Below are 17,322 nucleotides of genomic sequence, written 5' to 3' on the forward strand. Positions count from 1 at the left end.
ATGGGTATTGGGTGAATAGTTTCTCCCATTCTGTGGCTTTTGTATCCTAGGTACTATTTCCATTAAGGTTTAGAAGCTACTCAGCTTAATATAGTCCCATCTGTTTATCTCTGCTTCCACTTGTTTGGAGAGTGCTGTTTCCTTCTTGGTCTCAATGTCATGGAGTGCTTATGGTTTTGGGTCTGACATCAAGGTATTTAATCCATTTGGATTTGACATTTGTGCATGGTGTTAGATGGAGGTCTGAGTTCGCTTTTTTGTAAGTGGCTGGCCAGTTGTGCCAACACTACTTGTTGAAGAGGCTTTCCTTGATCCATTTTGCTTTTATTGCCCCTTTATCAAAAATTAAATGATTATATGTTTGGGGAACATTCTCTGAATACTCAAGTCTATTTCACTAAACTGAGGGTCTATCTTTATTCTAATACCATTCTGTTTTAATGACTATAGATTTGTAATACAATTTAAAATTGGGGAAAAAGATGCTTCCCATATTCCTTTTCTCAAGAGTTTCTCTAGCTATTCACAGGTGTTTACTGTTCCAAACGAATTTCAGAAGTGTTTGATCCACTTCTTTGAAGAATGGCATGGGTATCCTGAGAGGGATTGCATTGAATCTGTACAATGCTGTGCTCACTTCAGTAGCATGTATACTAAAATTGGAACGATACAGAGATGATTAGCATGTCCCCTGCACAAGGATGACATGCAAATTTGTGAAGCGTTTCATATTAAAAATGCTTTGGGGAGTATTGCCATTTTAATGATGTTAATCCTTCCAATCCACGAGCAGGGTATGTGTCTCCATTTCTGTGGGTCCTCTTTTATTTCTTGAAGCGGGTGTTTTAGTTTTCTTTGTACAGGTCCTTCACCTTTTTAGTTAAGTTGACTCTAAGATATTTGATATTGTGTGATACTAATGTGAATGGGATTTTTTTAAATGTCCATTTTTTTCTCTATCATTATTGGTGTACAAAAAGGCCATTGATTTTTGCATGCTAATTTTGTAGCCTGCCACTTTGCTATATAAATCTATTGTTTATAGAACTTTTTTTGTAGAGTCTAAGGTTTTCTAAATAAAGAATCATATTATCTGCAAAAAGTGAGAGCTTGATTTCTCTTTCCTATCTGTATGCCCTTGATATCTTTTTCTTGCCTAATAGCTATGGCAAGTACTTTTAGTACTATGTTGAATAGGAGTGATGAGAAAGGGCAGTCTTGTCTTGTATCAGAGGAAAGGCTTTTAGTTCATCTCCATTGAGAATAATATTTGCCATTGGCTTGTGGTAGACGGCCTTGACTATACTGAGAAAAGTTTCTTCCATTCCCATCTTGATGATACATTTTTTTGGGGTGGGTCACATCCGGTGACACTCAGGGGTTACTCCTGGCTATGCACTCAGAAATCGCTCCTGGCTTGGGGGACCATATGGGATGCCAGGGGATCAAACCAAGGTCAATCCTATGTCAGCTGCAGGCAAGGCAAAAGCCCTACCACTGTGCCACCTCTCTGGCCCCTTAATGAGAGTTGCTGAAGGGATAGCATAGCAATAGGGTGTTTGCCTTGCACACAGCTGATCCAGGACAGTTCGAATCCTGGTATCCCTTATGGTCCCCCATGCTTGCCAGGAGCGATTTCTGAGTATAGAGTCAGGAGTAACCCCTGAGTGCTGCTGAGTGTGACCCCAGAAAAAGAATGGGTATAGGGGGGCCAGAGAGATAGCAGAGTGGCAGGGCATTTGCCTTGCTTGCAGCTGAGCTAGGACAGATGGTGGTTCAAATCCCAGCAACCCATACGGTCCCCATGACTGCCTGGAGCTATTTTTTGGGCGGGGGTCACACCCAATAATGCTTGGGGTTACTCCTGGCTCTATGCTCAGAAATTGCACCTGGCTGGCTCGGGGGACCATATGGGATGCTGGAATTCGAACCACCATCCTTCTCCATGCAAGGCAAACCTCCATGCTAACTCTCGGGCCCCAATCTGGAACTATTTTTGAGTGCAGAGCCAGGAGTAACCCCTAAAAACCACTGGGTGTGACCCAAAAATCAAAAAAGGGGGTGTTGAATGCTTTCTCTGCATCTATTGATCTGATCATATGGTTTTTATTTTTCTTTTGATGTGACACTTTTAATACTTCTTTGGGAAGAACAGGTCTCAAAGCATGACTTCAAACTGGATCTATTTTAATAGATAAGTTATTCATAAATATATGCAATAGGAGGCCAGCCAGTCAAGATACTTATTAAGTGGCCTACATATACCATCGCTTTTCTATAATATTTTTGGATTTATAACAGTTTCCATATGGAAGATAAATTTTCGAAGTTTCAGAAGTCTTTTAGGTATTTTCTATGGTTTCTGAATTATCTGTAGGATACTTGAACTTAGTTGTATATGTGTCCACTATTAAATCTAAATCATGATTTATATCAAAATGTATATTAAGCAAAATTAAGTGACTCAACCTTTGGCCTGTCAAAGTATTCCTTGGGTAAGCGTTGAGAAGCTTTGGCTCATTTTCATAGCTTTCATTCTTAGTTTTTGTAACAGGAAGAACAGGACCTTCATCATAGGACCTTTAGCAATGCATAAACACTTGGAAAAAATTTGATGGACTGGACAAGTCTTGCTTCACATTGTAACACTGAGTCTCTTGCATCTATCTTCCCCTTTTTTAATATCACAGAACTCTTCAATCAAATTATGTGCACCCTTTTACACACCAGGAAGGGAAAAAGTATCTCTGAGCTTTACTGTCATACCTGCAAATCCCCATTAGTCATGTTTACTGTCAAGTTTCCAAGGTTTAGGATGCTGGGGGGGAAGAAGAGGCCACTTTTGGATCTCCTACCCTGTCATTTTATCTTTCTAGTTATTTTATCTTTCCAGTTATTTTATTTTTAAATATTCTGTTGGTTTATACCTGACAATGCTCAAAAGTTACACCTAGGTTTGCTCTTAGGAATTGAAAATGAGTTGGCCCATATGCAAGGCTAGAGTCTTATCCACTGTCATATTGTTCCAGCCTAAATGTGAATTTTTTTAATTTAGAAATCTTGATTTACATAGTTCTTGGCAATAGGTTATCAGGCATGTATTGTTCCCCTCTATTTTTTTTTTTTTTTTTTTTTTGGTTTTTGGGTCATACCTGACAGCACTCAGGGCTTACTCCTGGCTCTACGCTCAGAAATTGCTCCTGGCAGGCTCAGGGACCATATGGGATGCTGGGATTCAAACTGCCGTCCTTTAGCATGCAAGGCAAATGCCTTACCTCCATTCTATCTCTCTGCACCCCCCACCAATTCTACCACCCCTTGTCCCTCTACAGGTTACCACAGATTCCCTCTCATTCCCGACAGTTTGGGTCCTATGTTAATGGTTGTGCTGAATTTAGTGGCTTAGACAGATATAACAAAAAGAAGCCCAAGGCTTCAATCTTTGTTGGGGATTTGTTTGTTTGCTGTTAGTGTTCAAGGGGTACTACCAGCTCAGTGTGTGTGGGTCTCTCCAAGGGTGCTCAGGGGACCACAAAATGCTGGAGATTGAACCCAGGCTTCTCATGGGGTAAAATTATACACACATGTTCTTTTGTTAGCACCCTTAAACTGGAATGAAAGGACACTAGAGGAGATCTCTGGTTTTCTTATTTTTCACAATAATTCAGAAACTTGGGGGATCATTTTAAATTAACTTTCCTTCCTGAATCTTGCTTTGAATAATGTCAAGGAGTACTTCTGGGTATGGCTGATATTGAGTCAACCATCTGCCTTCTTGTTAGCGAGGATACAGAGATGATTGTGTGATTAAATCATTGCATATGATTCTCTGAGCACCACCTGGTACCACTTCTGTTTGATTTTGGTTTGGGGGCTATACCTGCCAGTGTTCAAGGCATACTCCTGGCTTCTACTCAGGTATCACTCCTGGAGATAGATACTCCGGGGAACATACATGTTGCCAGGGATCAAACCTGGGTTGGCTGCATGCAAGATTAAATGCCTTACTTATTGTACTGTCACTCAGGATCCGCTGGTGCCACTTCTGAGCCAGACTAGTCTCTGAACTAGGTGTAGTCTTCCTAGTTTTTATCCCTCCAAAAAAAGAAATATCCATAGATTTTTGTGGTCAGAGTACTGGGATGGGGTTATGTGAAGGATCTTGCCATTAAGTTTCTTCATACAATGATAAATACATCAGGCATCAACACCATAGATTTGTTTAAACTGAAAATGCTCTCCATGTAAAGCGTATATGTAGGGCCTGAACGATAAGATCATGCATTTGCCTTGCATGCTGCTGACTTAGGTTCAATCCTGAGCATCCCATTTTGTTCCCCAAATCTGCCAGGAGTAACTTCTGAGTACAGAGCCAGAAGTATCCCCTGAGCATCACCTTATGTGGCCCCCCAAACAAAAAAGAACAATAATAAAATACATATGTGTGTTATCATATTTTATTTTCAACTAAGGCTTTAGGAACTTACAGGTACCAAGAAATATAGGCCATGTTTCCATTTTTTGTTTGTTGTTTTTTGGGGCCACACCTAGAAATACTCAGCACTAACTCTGAGCAAGCTCAGGGGACTACATGAGGTGCTGGAGATCAAACCTGGGTTGCATAGAAAGCAACTTCCCCACTCATTATACTATATCTCCAACCTCAAGATAAATCTATTTTTGATTGTTAAGGTCATAAGACTCATTCTTTTCTTTTTTTTTTTGTTTTTTGTTTTTTTTTTTCAGGCCACACCCGTTTGATGATCAGGGGTACTCCTGGCTAAGCGCTCAGAAATTGCCCCTGGCTTGGGGGGACCATATGGAACGCCGGGGGATCGAACCACAGTCGAGATCTTTCCTTGGCTAGCACTCGCAGGCAGACACCTTACCTCTAGCACCACCTCGCCGGCCCCAGACTCATTTTTTTTCTAAAAATAAACAACTATTTTTTAAAATTAATTTCAACAATGCCTTATGGGCTTCTTCTAGAGAAAAGAAGTCTTATGTCCATGCTACAGACAGAGACAAGTGATTTTCCCCAATGACAAACAATACAAATAAATAAATCTTATAGTGAGTTTGATGTCTTTGACATCAAGAGCAAACAATCCATAGATGGGAGGATTTGGAGCAGAGGAACTCTCTACCTGAGAGATTCTGTGTGAAAAACAGAGCCTTAGAAGAGGCAGCTGCACCTCAGGGCCCGATTGGCTGGCAGGTGACCATCTCCTTAAAGGCAGAGCACTGTTTCCTGGGGAACAGGAGCTAAAGCTGAGTTGAAGGGCTGCATTGATGTGGGGTGGCTTTTTTTTTTTGGCAGGAAGCCATTTTGTATTAATGCAAGACAGAAGTTTGAATATGAAAACTTAGGTTGATCACTTGGATGATCCCTGTGTTGTGAGACCAGATAGACAGGTGCCTAGATTCTAGAACCAAACCCTAGATTCTGCTTCCAGTGACAGGATTCCTTCTCAGAATCAGAGTACACATTGCAACTACAGTTATACAGCTGCTCACATGGCAAAGAACAGTGTCACTTAGCCAGTTACTGTTCCTTCCCAGAATCTTAAGAATATGGTTTTACATACATATATACTCAAAGATTAAAGACTTTATTTGACTGATATAATCCTTACTTTATATTGTTCTCAGGTCAATTGTTTTAATCTACCAAGTACTATGTGAAGTATTACATTTTTTTTCACCCATCCAAAGTTCTTTTTTTCTTGGGGAGGGGGTCACACCCGGCGGTGCTCCTGGCTGTCTGCTCAGAAATAGCTCCTGGCAGGCACGGGGGACCATATGGGACACCGGGATTCGAACCAACCACCTTTGGTCCTGGATCGGCTGTTTGCAAGGCAAATGCTGCTGTTCTATCCTTTTTTTTTTCATCCAAAGTTCTTTTTTTTTTTTTTTTTTTTTTTTCGTTTTTTTGGGCCACACCCGGTGACGCTCAGGGGTTACTCCTGGCTATGCGCTCAGAAGTTGCTCCTGGCTTGGGGGACCATATGGGACACTGGGGGATCGAACCGCAGTGCGTCCTAGGCTAGCGCAGGCAAGGCAGGCACCTTACCTCTAGCGCCACTGCCCGGCCCCATCATCCAAAGTTCTTATTGCTTTATTTAAACCCAGAGCTTCATGCAAAGACTATCTTTTACACTGCTACATCCCCACCCTAAAAGTCACTTTTTTTTTGAGCTCCAAGAATATGCCCCTAATTTCCCCCCTTAGATTTGTACTCACATGAAATGAAAACTTACATTCATACACAAACTAGAACACAAATATTTAAGGCATTTTAGGTAACACCTCATGCTGGGAAAAAAAAAAAAGGATCCTTGAAAGATACCAGAATATGCTACTTGGACATAAGAATCCTTTTATGTTGAAGGTTACTAAGAACTAACATATCCAGAGAAGGCGTCCTGACACATTTCTAAGAACAGAAGTTTCTAAGAAATGAGGGGGCAGTTTTGTATAACCTTTCCTGTAGGCATTTTATGCCCTAAAGACTATGGTCCATGCCAAGATGTGTTTGTACAAATACAGTGCTGAGAAAGAAACCTTATCTTCTCCCAAGTTTCTCCCACTTTCCATAATTTATATATATATATATATATATATATATATATATATATATATATATATATATATATATATATATATATATATCTTTCCATAATTTGCCAAAACCCAGAAGCTTGAAGCTCTTTTCTTTTGTCTTGTTTCTTCTCCAGAAATGAATTGTCCTGTTGCTAGAATATTATATTAGTGTCCAAATCTAACTGTGTCCTGGAGATTTTTTTTGTTTCTATTAGTTGTGTGCACAAAAATAAACATTTTTCCCTCTGTGAAACCTGAATTTTTGTTTTATTTTGTTTTTGAGCCACACCCAGAAGTACTCAGGGCTCACTTCTCTTCGTATGCTCAGGAGTCACTCCTGGGGGATTTCTGATTCTGATGTGCCAGGGATAGAACTAGTTATCCATGTGCAAAGCAAGAGCCTTAAAGCCTCTAATGTCTCTTCAGTCTCTGAACCTAATTGTTGTCAAATGCATTCAAATTCCAATTTTACAAATGTGTGTGCATGGGTTTTTTTTTTGTTTTGTTTTGTTTTGTTTTTTTGTTTTTGGGCCACACCCGTTTGACGCTCAGGGGTTACTCCTGGCTATGTGCTCAGAAATCGCCCCTGGCTTGGGGGGACCATATGGGACGCCGGGGGATCGAACCGCGGTCCGTTCCTTGGCTAGCGCTTGTAAGGCAGACACCTTACCTCTAGCGCCACCTTCCCGGCCCCGGGTTTTTTGTTTTTTGAGGGTTATTTTTTGGGGCAGGGGCATACTTGGAAGCATCCAAGGGTTACAACTGGCTCTGTGCTCAGGGTTTGCTCCCAGCAGTTATGAAGATCAAAACTATGTTGTCTTGCATGTCAATTTTCTTTTCTTTTTTTTTTTCATGACAATTTTATAAATGTCAACATATGAAAAAGGCAAGTGAGTATCAAACTAAAATAGCTATGGCACTTGTAAAACCTCAAAAAGCCTTGGGATTTCTATTTAGCCTACAAATCTGAAACTGTGCTCACCAGTTAAAAAGTTGTGTTTACTCTTTCTGTCTTCCCAACTCCTTCTTCCTGGAGAAAAGAGCCAAGTCAGATTTTCAGTGGGAAATGAATCTAAAAAGAAGGAAGATAATAGTTATATGTATTTTAAACATCCTGCCTGAGCTCCCATTAGTCTAATTCCTTTTAGATCAGACCAGACTTCACTTTCTAGGCTCACTGGCAAACTCTTACCCTTATGGCCAAGCTATAAAGCATATCTTCTCTAGGGCCTGAGACCTTTTTGAATGAGTGTGACCATCTGGCTATTGGAAACAGCAACTCACACCTCGAAAGGAATTGAAAATTAATCCCATAAAAGAATTTTGCATTCTGTGCATTCATTTTAGCTATGAATGTTTTTTGGTTTCTCCCTTTTTAATAAAGTTATAAAGCAAACATCCTTTGGATTGTGGTTACAAGTCCTCACACAGCAACGCTCCTCCCTTCCTGTTTTACCTATAAGCATTTTGCGTTTGCTACCCAGGAAAAATATTCCTGGCTTTCAAGGAGTCAATTGCCTGGTCTGCAAATGGAGTTACTCCAAATCTCTGCTCCTGCAAAGGCAGTATATGCACCCTCAGTCATTCTCTCTCCAGACTCCCCACAGTCTTTGAGGGCAGCCAGTGTCTTTTGGGGCTCAAGCAACTGTCCCTTTCAAAGTGTTATGGCCAAATCTGAGGAGAGAGAGAGAGAGAGAGAGAGAGAGAGAGAGAGAGAGAGAGAGAGACAGAGACAGAGACAGAGACAGAGAGACAGAGACAGAGACAGAGAGACAGAGAGAGACAGAGAGACAGAGAAACAGAGAGAGACAGAAAGAGACAGAGAGAGACAGAGAGACAGAGACAGAGAAACAGAGAGAGAGACAGAGAGAGACAGAGACAGAGATGGCAGGTAGGAGCCCCCCCCCCACTGTTACACAAGCTTTTTAGTACCCCTTGTCTATGAATTAGGTGAAAATTTTAGAACATGTGGAGCATAGATCCAGAAGGCACAACTCACTGTGAGAGAAACCAAATATTGGGACTGTTTGTAGTCAAGGAAGCTGCTGGACTCACCATGGCAGTCAGTCCCTTCACAACAGACCCATAGAGCAGTCAATCCTACCTAAGTTTCACAGTAGACCCAACAACAATTTTCAGGTCTGGCACCTGAACCTAATAAACACTATATATCAGTTACTCCTTAAACCCATTATTTTTTTGGTTTGCCTTTTTTTTAAATTTTTTCATTATTTTTTTGAAAGAAACAATTAATTGTCTTTTCTAAAAGCATGTTGAAATATTCTCAGTTTCAAAGTTTCTGAGTCAGAATGCTCTTCAACCCATGAATCTGGTGGGAATTATAGTGCCAATTGGTCTTTAATGGAAATTATTTTGCTCATTCAGAATAAAACAGTATGGAAATGAAACAATGTGGAAAAAAAGTAGAGCAGGAAGAGTACAGATGGTAGTAGGGTATGGTAGGCCTTGCACATGGCTAATCTAAGTTTGATCCCCAGCACTCAAGGTCCCCCAAGTCTGCCAGGAGGGGCTGGAGAGCACAGTGGTAGGGTGTTTGCCTTGCACATGATCAACACAGGATGAACACAGGATAATTCCCGTCATCTCATATGGTCCCTCAAGTCTCAAAGGAGCAACTTCTGAGTGCAGAACCAGGAGTAACCCCTGAGCCCTGCTGGGTGTGACATCCCCCACAAAAAAAAAAAAAACAAAACCCAAGTCTTTCAGGAGTGATCCCCAAGCACAGTCAGATGTGCCTTCTCCAAAACAAAACAAAAAGCTCGGGGCCGGAGAGATAGCATGGAGGTAAGGCATTTGCCTTTCATGCAGGAGGTCATCGGTTCGAGTCCCATATGGTCCCCCGTACCTGCCAGGAGCAATTTCTGAGCGTGGAGCCAGGAATAACCCCTGAGCACTGCCGGGTGTGACCCAAAAACCACAAAAAAACCCCAAAAACAAACAAAAAAATACCAAAAAGCCCAAATGAAGCAAATTGGAACCACTTACAAAGAAAAGGTTCATTTTCTCTCCCTCCCTAGTGGTTTTATATGGCCTTTAAATGTTTTGTTAAAAAATAATATTAAGGGGCCGGAGAAATAGCATGGAGGTAAGGCATTTGCCTTGCATGCAGAAGGACGGTGGTTCGAATCCTGGCATCCCATATGGTCCCCTGAGCCTGCCAGGAGTGATTTCTGAGTGTAGAGCCAGGAGTAACCCCTGAGCGCTGCCAGGTGTGACCCAAAAACATATAGTCCTTTTCAGCTCCTTTTCAGCTTTCTCACTAGTAAAATGAGGTCTGCTCAATAAAGGCCAAACTAGAGCTAAGGGGGATTTAGCTATATCAAATTCGGGTCACAGATCAGTAAGATGGTATAGTACGTAAGGTACTTGCCTTGCACAGGGCTGATGCTGGTCCCATTCTCATCATCAACAACCCCCATCCCCGCAAACAAATAAAACTAAGGTCATATGCTTGAACTCTAGGACCCTCAGTTGGTGATTTTTTAAACTTTATTTATTAATTAATGAATTGGTTTCTGGGCCACACCCAGCGGCGCTCAGGGGTCTCTCCTGGCTCCGCACTTAGAAATCACCCCTGGTAAGCTGGGGAGACCATATGGGGTGCCAGGAATTGAACCTTGCATGCAAGGCAAACACCTTACCGCTGTGCTATCTTTCTGGCCCCTGGCTGGTGAATTCTTAAATTGATGAGAAAGGATGAGTGACCTAGGATTGGCCAGCCTTCCAAAATACAAATTTTAGCTGTTGTGTATACTGATTATACACGGCATGTCTTCAATATGCTGCATACCCTGCCAGCACAATTGTATTTACTTCTTGCAAGATGTAAATCTGTCAAATTTATATACAAGAAAATTGCTTTTCAAGATAAGGAGCTATTTTCTCAATGCCATCAACAAACTAAAACTAAACTAAACTAGGCTGGGGAGATCATATGGGATGCTGGGGATTTAACCGGGTCCCTCCTGGGTTGGACACGGGCAAGGCAAACATCCTACCACTGTGCTATCTTTCCAGGCCCTCCCTTAATTTTTTTTTTAAACTTCCTCTAGTATTCTTGGCAGAGTGATTTCTTTGAAGTGTCTGGACACTCCACACCAAATCCCGCCTCCTGCTAGCATGTCTTCCTTTACTCTAGACCCAATTCTGTTTCTTTTCTTAGAGCCAGATTTCCATTAATTTGTATTCAAATAATTATACACACTTGTATCAGACTGGATGGTCAATTGTCACCTCTCGCAGAATTGGCACATTATCAAATGTGATAGTAGAGACATTGGGAATTTCAAGAGACATTCTCAATGCTTAATCACTAATTTAATTGGTAGAGAGTGCATGAGGAGAGGGAGAAAGAGGACCATGCCAGCACCTTCTTAACGTGGATTTTGGCCAAAGCAGCCCATTCTCCAGATAAGTACTCCTGGGCCTTTATCCTATCTCTGGGCCTTCCTCAGGAGGCAGAGGTAGAGGCAGCTCTCAACTCAGCTCCTCCTGCCTTCCCTTCAATGTTGCCAGCACCTGCTTCTCTCTACTCAAAGCCTGGCCACTAAAAATAGAGCAGCTTCTGTTTCCCACAGTAAATCTTGCTCAGACCCACTTTTCCTTCCTTTCCACTAACTTCTGGTCTTTGCAACTTCCAACCCTTTCATGGATCCTTAACGCTCTCAGGTGAGTGCTCCAGCTACGTCCCTTACTCCTTCTCTCCCTTACATGGCTTTATTTGTCTCTTGTTTAGAAGATACAATCAAAGATTTGCTGAGTCACTGGCTGAATGTTCATCCTATTAGAACTTGCCTTTGTTTGTTCAATGAACACTTAGAACAGTAACAGGAAACCATAAGAGTTTTAATAGGCTTAAGATAATAAATAATAAATCTACTTGTCTTAGAACATTACAGGGCCAGAGAGATAGTACAGGGCGTAGTGCACTTACCTTACATGTAATCTACCTGGGGTTCAATCCCCAGCATTACTATGTCCCCCTGTGCACTGATCCCTGGGAGCAGAGTGTCAGGAATAAGACCTGAGCATCACATGGTATAGCCCAAACAAACATAAAACAACAAAGGAGAACATTTCAACAATTTAAACCTTACCCTTAATAATACCTTCTCATGAAGCTTTCACCTGTATAGAGAGAATCGTAAAAGAACCTAAAATGGCATTTGTTCTCTGGAGTTCATCATTAAATATAGGGGGACCAAGTCCTCCACACTGTACCTGAAACTTTCCAAGTCTTAGTATTTATGTCCATGTTCTGGAAACTCTTTTAGTTGTGGGAAAACCAAGAACACCGGTTATCCTAATTAAAGTCACAGTGAGAAAGCTATTTGGAATTACACTATTGTAACTCAAGTTCACAATTTTCAAGTTTGTTGATTCAAATCTATCAGAATCAGCTATGTAGCATCACCCTTCTTCCCCCCCCCCCCCAAGGCCTGTGTTCAAAACAATTCCTGGTTTGGAACTCTAATTTTTGACTTTTTTTTGTTTGTTTTTGTTTTTGTTTTTTTGGGCCACACCCGGCGATGCTCAAGGGTTACTCCTGGCTGTCTGCTCAGAAATAGCTCCTGGCAGGCACGGGGGACCATATGGGACACTGGGATTCGAACCAACCACCTTTGGTTCTGGATCAGCTGCTTGCAAGGCAAACACCGCTGTACTATCTCTCCGGGCCCGATTTTTGACATTTTTACTAAAATTTGTATTTACCTGTTTCCTATGTTAGGGCAAAATATCTTTTGCATTTCCTAAGATACAAGAGCTTCCCAGAGAAAAGCTGTTAAAAAAGGCTGGAATAATAGTACAAAGGGGAAGACACTTGCCTTGCACACAGCTGACCTGGTGTTCGATCTCTGGCATCCCATATGGTCCCCAGAGCACTGTTAGCAGTAATTCCTTAGTGTAGTAGGGTCAGGAGCAACACCTGACCATTGCCAGTGTGGCTCACAAAACAAAACAACAACAAAAATTGCTACACCAGCAGCCTTAGATGCTGTAGAGATTGCAAGAGAAAAATCTATGTTCATAAGTTTATGGGGAAGATAGAAGGAGGATCCTTCTGGAGAATATTTATTCTGTTAATTCTGGGAAACAAAAACTCCCAACATTCACTACTCTAAAAATCTCATCCCTCTGACTGGCTAATAGCCTCTATCCCACAACTTCAGGCCTTACATGCAAGTTGACTGTGTGGACTTTACTTTCACAGATACTTGGCACTGGGGCATTGGAGAGGATTTGCAAAATAAAAACAGTCTCAATTTTATGACCCAAAGTTTCTGGTTACGGAACATCTTGGCTCTTCTCTTTCCTGATGATTCATGTGGATAGATGTTGGAGTGTTTATATTTTTACACTCTTCTCAACCAAAACCGAAACCTCGAGATGCTATCATCCTGGACTATTATTTTTGCACCTGTGAAAACAGTTGCATTTTTTGGTGACCCAGGCTGCTGCAGTGCTGAAGGCGGCTGCTTTGCAAAAGCCATGTGCTTGGGACTGACCCCGCAGTAGCTCCACCACCTCAGCACAATCCTTTCCACAGAGCCAGCAGCCTGTCTGTGCTGAGAAACTGGCCAAACCTCCAAAGGGCAGTTTGTTCAGAGAAGCGAAAGCACAGATGCTACTTTTGTTTCAAGAAATTGGTCAAAGGATGTCAGGGGAAAAAAAAAAAAAAAGCCAAGCCTTTTTCAGAGCCGTTGTACAAGAAACATCCTACATCTTGATCCTTTCCATGACCCAAGTTCTCAGCCAGCTTAACATTTTTGTTAAAACCTGCCATTAGGCCGAGCCACTTCCTTCCTTTCAGGCACTATTTTCAGCAACTCTGCACCTGTTGTTAGTGTGGCTGCAGAAAGAAACCTCTGTAAAAACCCTCATTTGTGTACACAGTAGGGACAGTGAGACCCAACTCCAGTAGGGGATGGTGTGTGAGGGAGAGGCCAGAAGCCCCCATCCTCGCCTGTTCTCGTATCTGCAAGAGGACTCAGGTACATCTTTCCTGGGCCTCTTGGCTGGCCTCAGCGGCTTAACCCAGTGTTTTATATACTTGTAGTAGATCCCTAGAAAGAAGACTCTAGGGAAAACTGCCTAACGGAGACCAACCTTTTCCAGGAGTACAAATGTGACTGAGATTTGAACAGGGTTGGCAGTGGTAGCAGAGGCAGGGGTTACCATGGCGGCTGGCTGTGATTGCCCTGGGGACAGGAGGAGAGCTGCCTGGTAGTGCCTCCTTCCCTCAGGCCAGGAGCCCTGGCTGAGCTCCTCTGGGTTTTGGGAATGCCATGAGAGAATTTCAGGATGTGGGCACTAAATGCCTTTAGGTAAAAACCAGTTTTTGTCTCCATTCTCTGTCCAAACCCTCAGTGGTCCTAAGACATTGGAAATATAACCCTGAGTGCCAAGGACTTGGCCTCCTGCTCACAAACCTCCTCTAAGCTTTATGTCTGTTTTCAGAAGAAATTTGGCAGAATGATGGGGTTCTTATTTTCACCCTTTATCTGGGTCTGTCTGTCCATAGTTAGAATAACAGGGTTTTTTTTTTTTTTGTTTTTGTTTTTTTTTTTTTTTTTTTTACAACCTAATGAATTCAGAAAATTGAGTTGTTCAAAGAATGGCCTCAAGCGAATGGAATGTCTCATGTTCATCTCCTTGGCTTAGGGAAGGAGGCCATTTGGGGTTTAACCATCTTTTTAAACTCACATGCAAATTACTTCCCAAAGCATTAAAAACTTGGAATTCTGAAACTAACTCACTCATGCTATTTCTTTTTTTGTTTTTTTTTTTTTTGGTTTTTGGGCCACACCCGTTTGACGCTCAGGGGTTACTCCTGGCTATGTGCTCAGAAATCGCCCCTGGCTTGGGGGAACCATATGGGACGCCGGGGGATCGAACCGCTGTCCATTCCTTGGCTAGCGCTTGTAAGGCAGGCACCTTACCTCCAGCGCCACCACCCGGCCCCACTCATGCTATTTCTAAAAATGGAAAAAAAAAATCTCAGCAGTGCCTACTTGATAGTGTAGAATTCTTTGGATCAGAGGCAAATGATACTGTTTTGAGGTTTTGATTTTCAATTGCTTTGTATCTTTATTCATCTTCTCTCTCTATAATTAAATAGGCTGAATACCTCCTGGATCAGGGAAATAACAGGAGGGTTAAGGCACTTGCCAGAGGTACTGCTGACCCTGGCTTAAATCCTGGTTTGACACATGGTCCTCTCGAGTACATATAGGAGTGACCCTCTTGAGCAGAGCTAGAAGCCCTGAGCACTACCAGGATGTGGTCCCTAACCCCACACCCCTGCAGCATACAAGACTGACACTTCCTCCTTTAATAAATACTTCTTCCAAACCTGGGAAGCAATTGAGGATAGTTCAGCAGTTAGGTGCATGCCTGTGTTGCACCAGACCTAAGTTTGATCACTAGTTCCACTGGCACATCAAACTAAATAGTGCTGCATTCTTAGACCCTCACACTGAACCTTTGGCCAGCCAGTTGAGAACCGCTGCTAAGGGCAGCATTATCTAGGAGGAACCTAAACAGAGTCCTGGGAGGTTAGGCTATGGTTGAGCATGGGTTGGTTTAGAGCCTTGTAAATGATTTTCTGGAAGCTCCATTGGTTCTGGGCTTGTTAAGCCTTGGGATAGGCCGGAAGTTGCTGTCATTGCAGTCACAGTTCACAGCTGTCTTGTTATCAGAGTGCTGGCTAGAGAATGAAGACCATTGTTCCAAAGGGTATCACGCCAAATCTGGCACTAAACTCCTCTCTCTCTCTCTCTCTCTCTCTCTCTCTCTCTCTCTCTCTCTCTAACTTCCTTAACCTAACAACTTCCCAGTCTCAGACTGAACTGTCCCATTTCTTTTGTTTCCTTTTCTCAGAACCCTTGCAGGTATCAACTAGTTCCCTTATTTCCATATACTCTGGCAAGTATCACTCTATAATTGCCTTTTTTTTTTTTTTTTAGAAATCCTTTAAATATAATTCAATTTTTTTGTTATTAGTTTTGGGCATGTCTCTGGCTGACAGGGATTGGGGGACCAACTGGGACGCCATGGAATCAAACTTGGGTCAGCTGCATGGATGGCAACTCTGCTTTTCCTGGCCTCCATGGCCATAGATAGATCTTTAGATCACATATGCATCTCCACAACAATCTGGTCACACTCATAGAAGTAGAGGGATCATGTAGGGATGGTATTGGAGCAACAAGCCAATGAAAAGGGGAGGAACGTTAATTGAGTAGCCAGCCTCTTGCCCCCCCCACCCTTTCCTTTGAGATGTGAGACAGGAATGGATGCTGAGAACACACTCAGCTGTACTTAGGGGTTACTCCTATCTCTGTGCTCAAGAATAACCTTTGGGGGCCCGGAGAGATAGCACAGCGGCATTTGCCTTACAAGCAGCTGATCCAGGACCAAAGGTGGTTGGTTCAAATCCCGGTGTCCCATATGGTCCCCCGTGCCTGCCAGGAGCTATTTCTGAGCAGACAGCCAGGAGTAACCCCTGAGCACCACCGGGTGTGGCACAAAAACCAAAAAAAAAAAAAAAAAGAATAACCTTTGGTGCTTGATAGACCATATCTGGTGTCAAGGGTTTGAATGAGGTTTGGAGTACAAAGTAAATGCAGTCTCTCTGGGCCTCCTTTCTTTAAAAAAATTTTTTAAACAGGATAATTAAGAGGGTTTTGATAGACATTAAAAGAACTAGACTCGGGCTGGAACAACAGCACAGTGGGTAGGGTATTTGCCTTGCACACAGCCAACCTGTGTTTAATCCCCTGCATCTCATATGGTCCTCCTAACTTCTCCAGGAATGACCCTTGAGCCAGTGCCAGGAGTAACCCCTGCTCATCGCTGGGCATGGCCCCAAGCCAAAACAAAATAGAGAAGAGCTGTAATCATTTATCTGAGATGGGAGAAGAGTGGGTCTCAAGATAAGACCATTGGATTGGGGAGACAGCTGAGTGGTCAGGACCACCACCTTACATGCATGAGGGGTCATTTTTCTTTTTCCATGACCAGACTTACCTGGTCATGCTCAGGGCTTAGTCCTAACTCTGTGTTTAGGGATCAGTGCTGGTCAGCTTGGGAACATGAGGCCCTGTGTTTGATCCCCTGGTGCTGACCCCAGATACGGCCTTGGAGACCACCAAGTGCTGCTGAGTGTGGCCCAAAGCAGCACTGCACTGACCCATCTGGCCTGATGGGCCAAATTCCATAGGGAGTGGCCAAAGGGCCCCCTGAGCACTAGAAAGGTAGCCTAAAAAGACTTCTAGAAAGGCAGCCTCCCAGGAAAGACAGACCATGGTGCTAAGCAGACAAGAGTACTTTTCCTGCCTCTCCTGTCCTCACTTCATGAAGACTCTCCGTGCAGCCGGGGTAAACCTAAGTCACACCAGTGCCCCTAGCAGGAGCAGCCAACCATCCATCCATCCATACTAGGCACTTCGACACCACTTGGCTGTAAAATGCTTTAGTTAATTTTTGTTCTGGGCCGAATAATTTTATTACCACTAATTATATCTGCAGCCACACATGGGGAGAGGCATAAAAATAGCCCTTTGTCCTCTTGCTGATTAAACCTTTTTCAAATATTAACTTAGCAATTGCCTCCAAACCCCCACCCCCAGAGGTGGGAGATAGGCCTCCAGAGTCTTTGCTCTTCTCATTTTATTACCTTGTGGCCACCTGAGAAGT

General features: G+C 42.7%; 1 non-coding gene across 1 annotated transcript; it reads left to right on the forward strand.

Annotated features, from left to right (window-relative positions):
- The first annotated feature begins 629 nt into the window (after positions 1-629).
- Positions 630-736, forward strand: LOC126007319 (U6 spliceosomal RNA). Its single transcript, XR_007494901.1, has one exon. It is a non-coding gene; the product is annotated as a U6 spliceosomal RNA (small nuclear RNA).
- The last annotated feature ends 16,586 nt before the right edge of the window (positions 737-17,322 follow it).

This window comes from Suncus etruscus, chromosome 4 (assembly GCF_024139225.1).
Source record: "Suncus etruscus isolate mSunEtr1 chromosome 4, mSunEtr1.pri.cur, whole genome shotgun sequence".
In the NCBI taxonomy this organism is placed as follows: Eukaryota; Metazoa; Chordata; class Mammalia; order Eulipotyphla; family Soricidae; genus Suncus; species Suncus etruscus.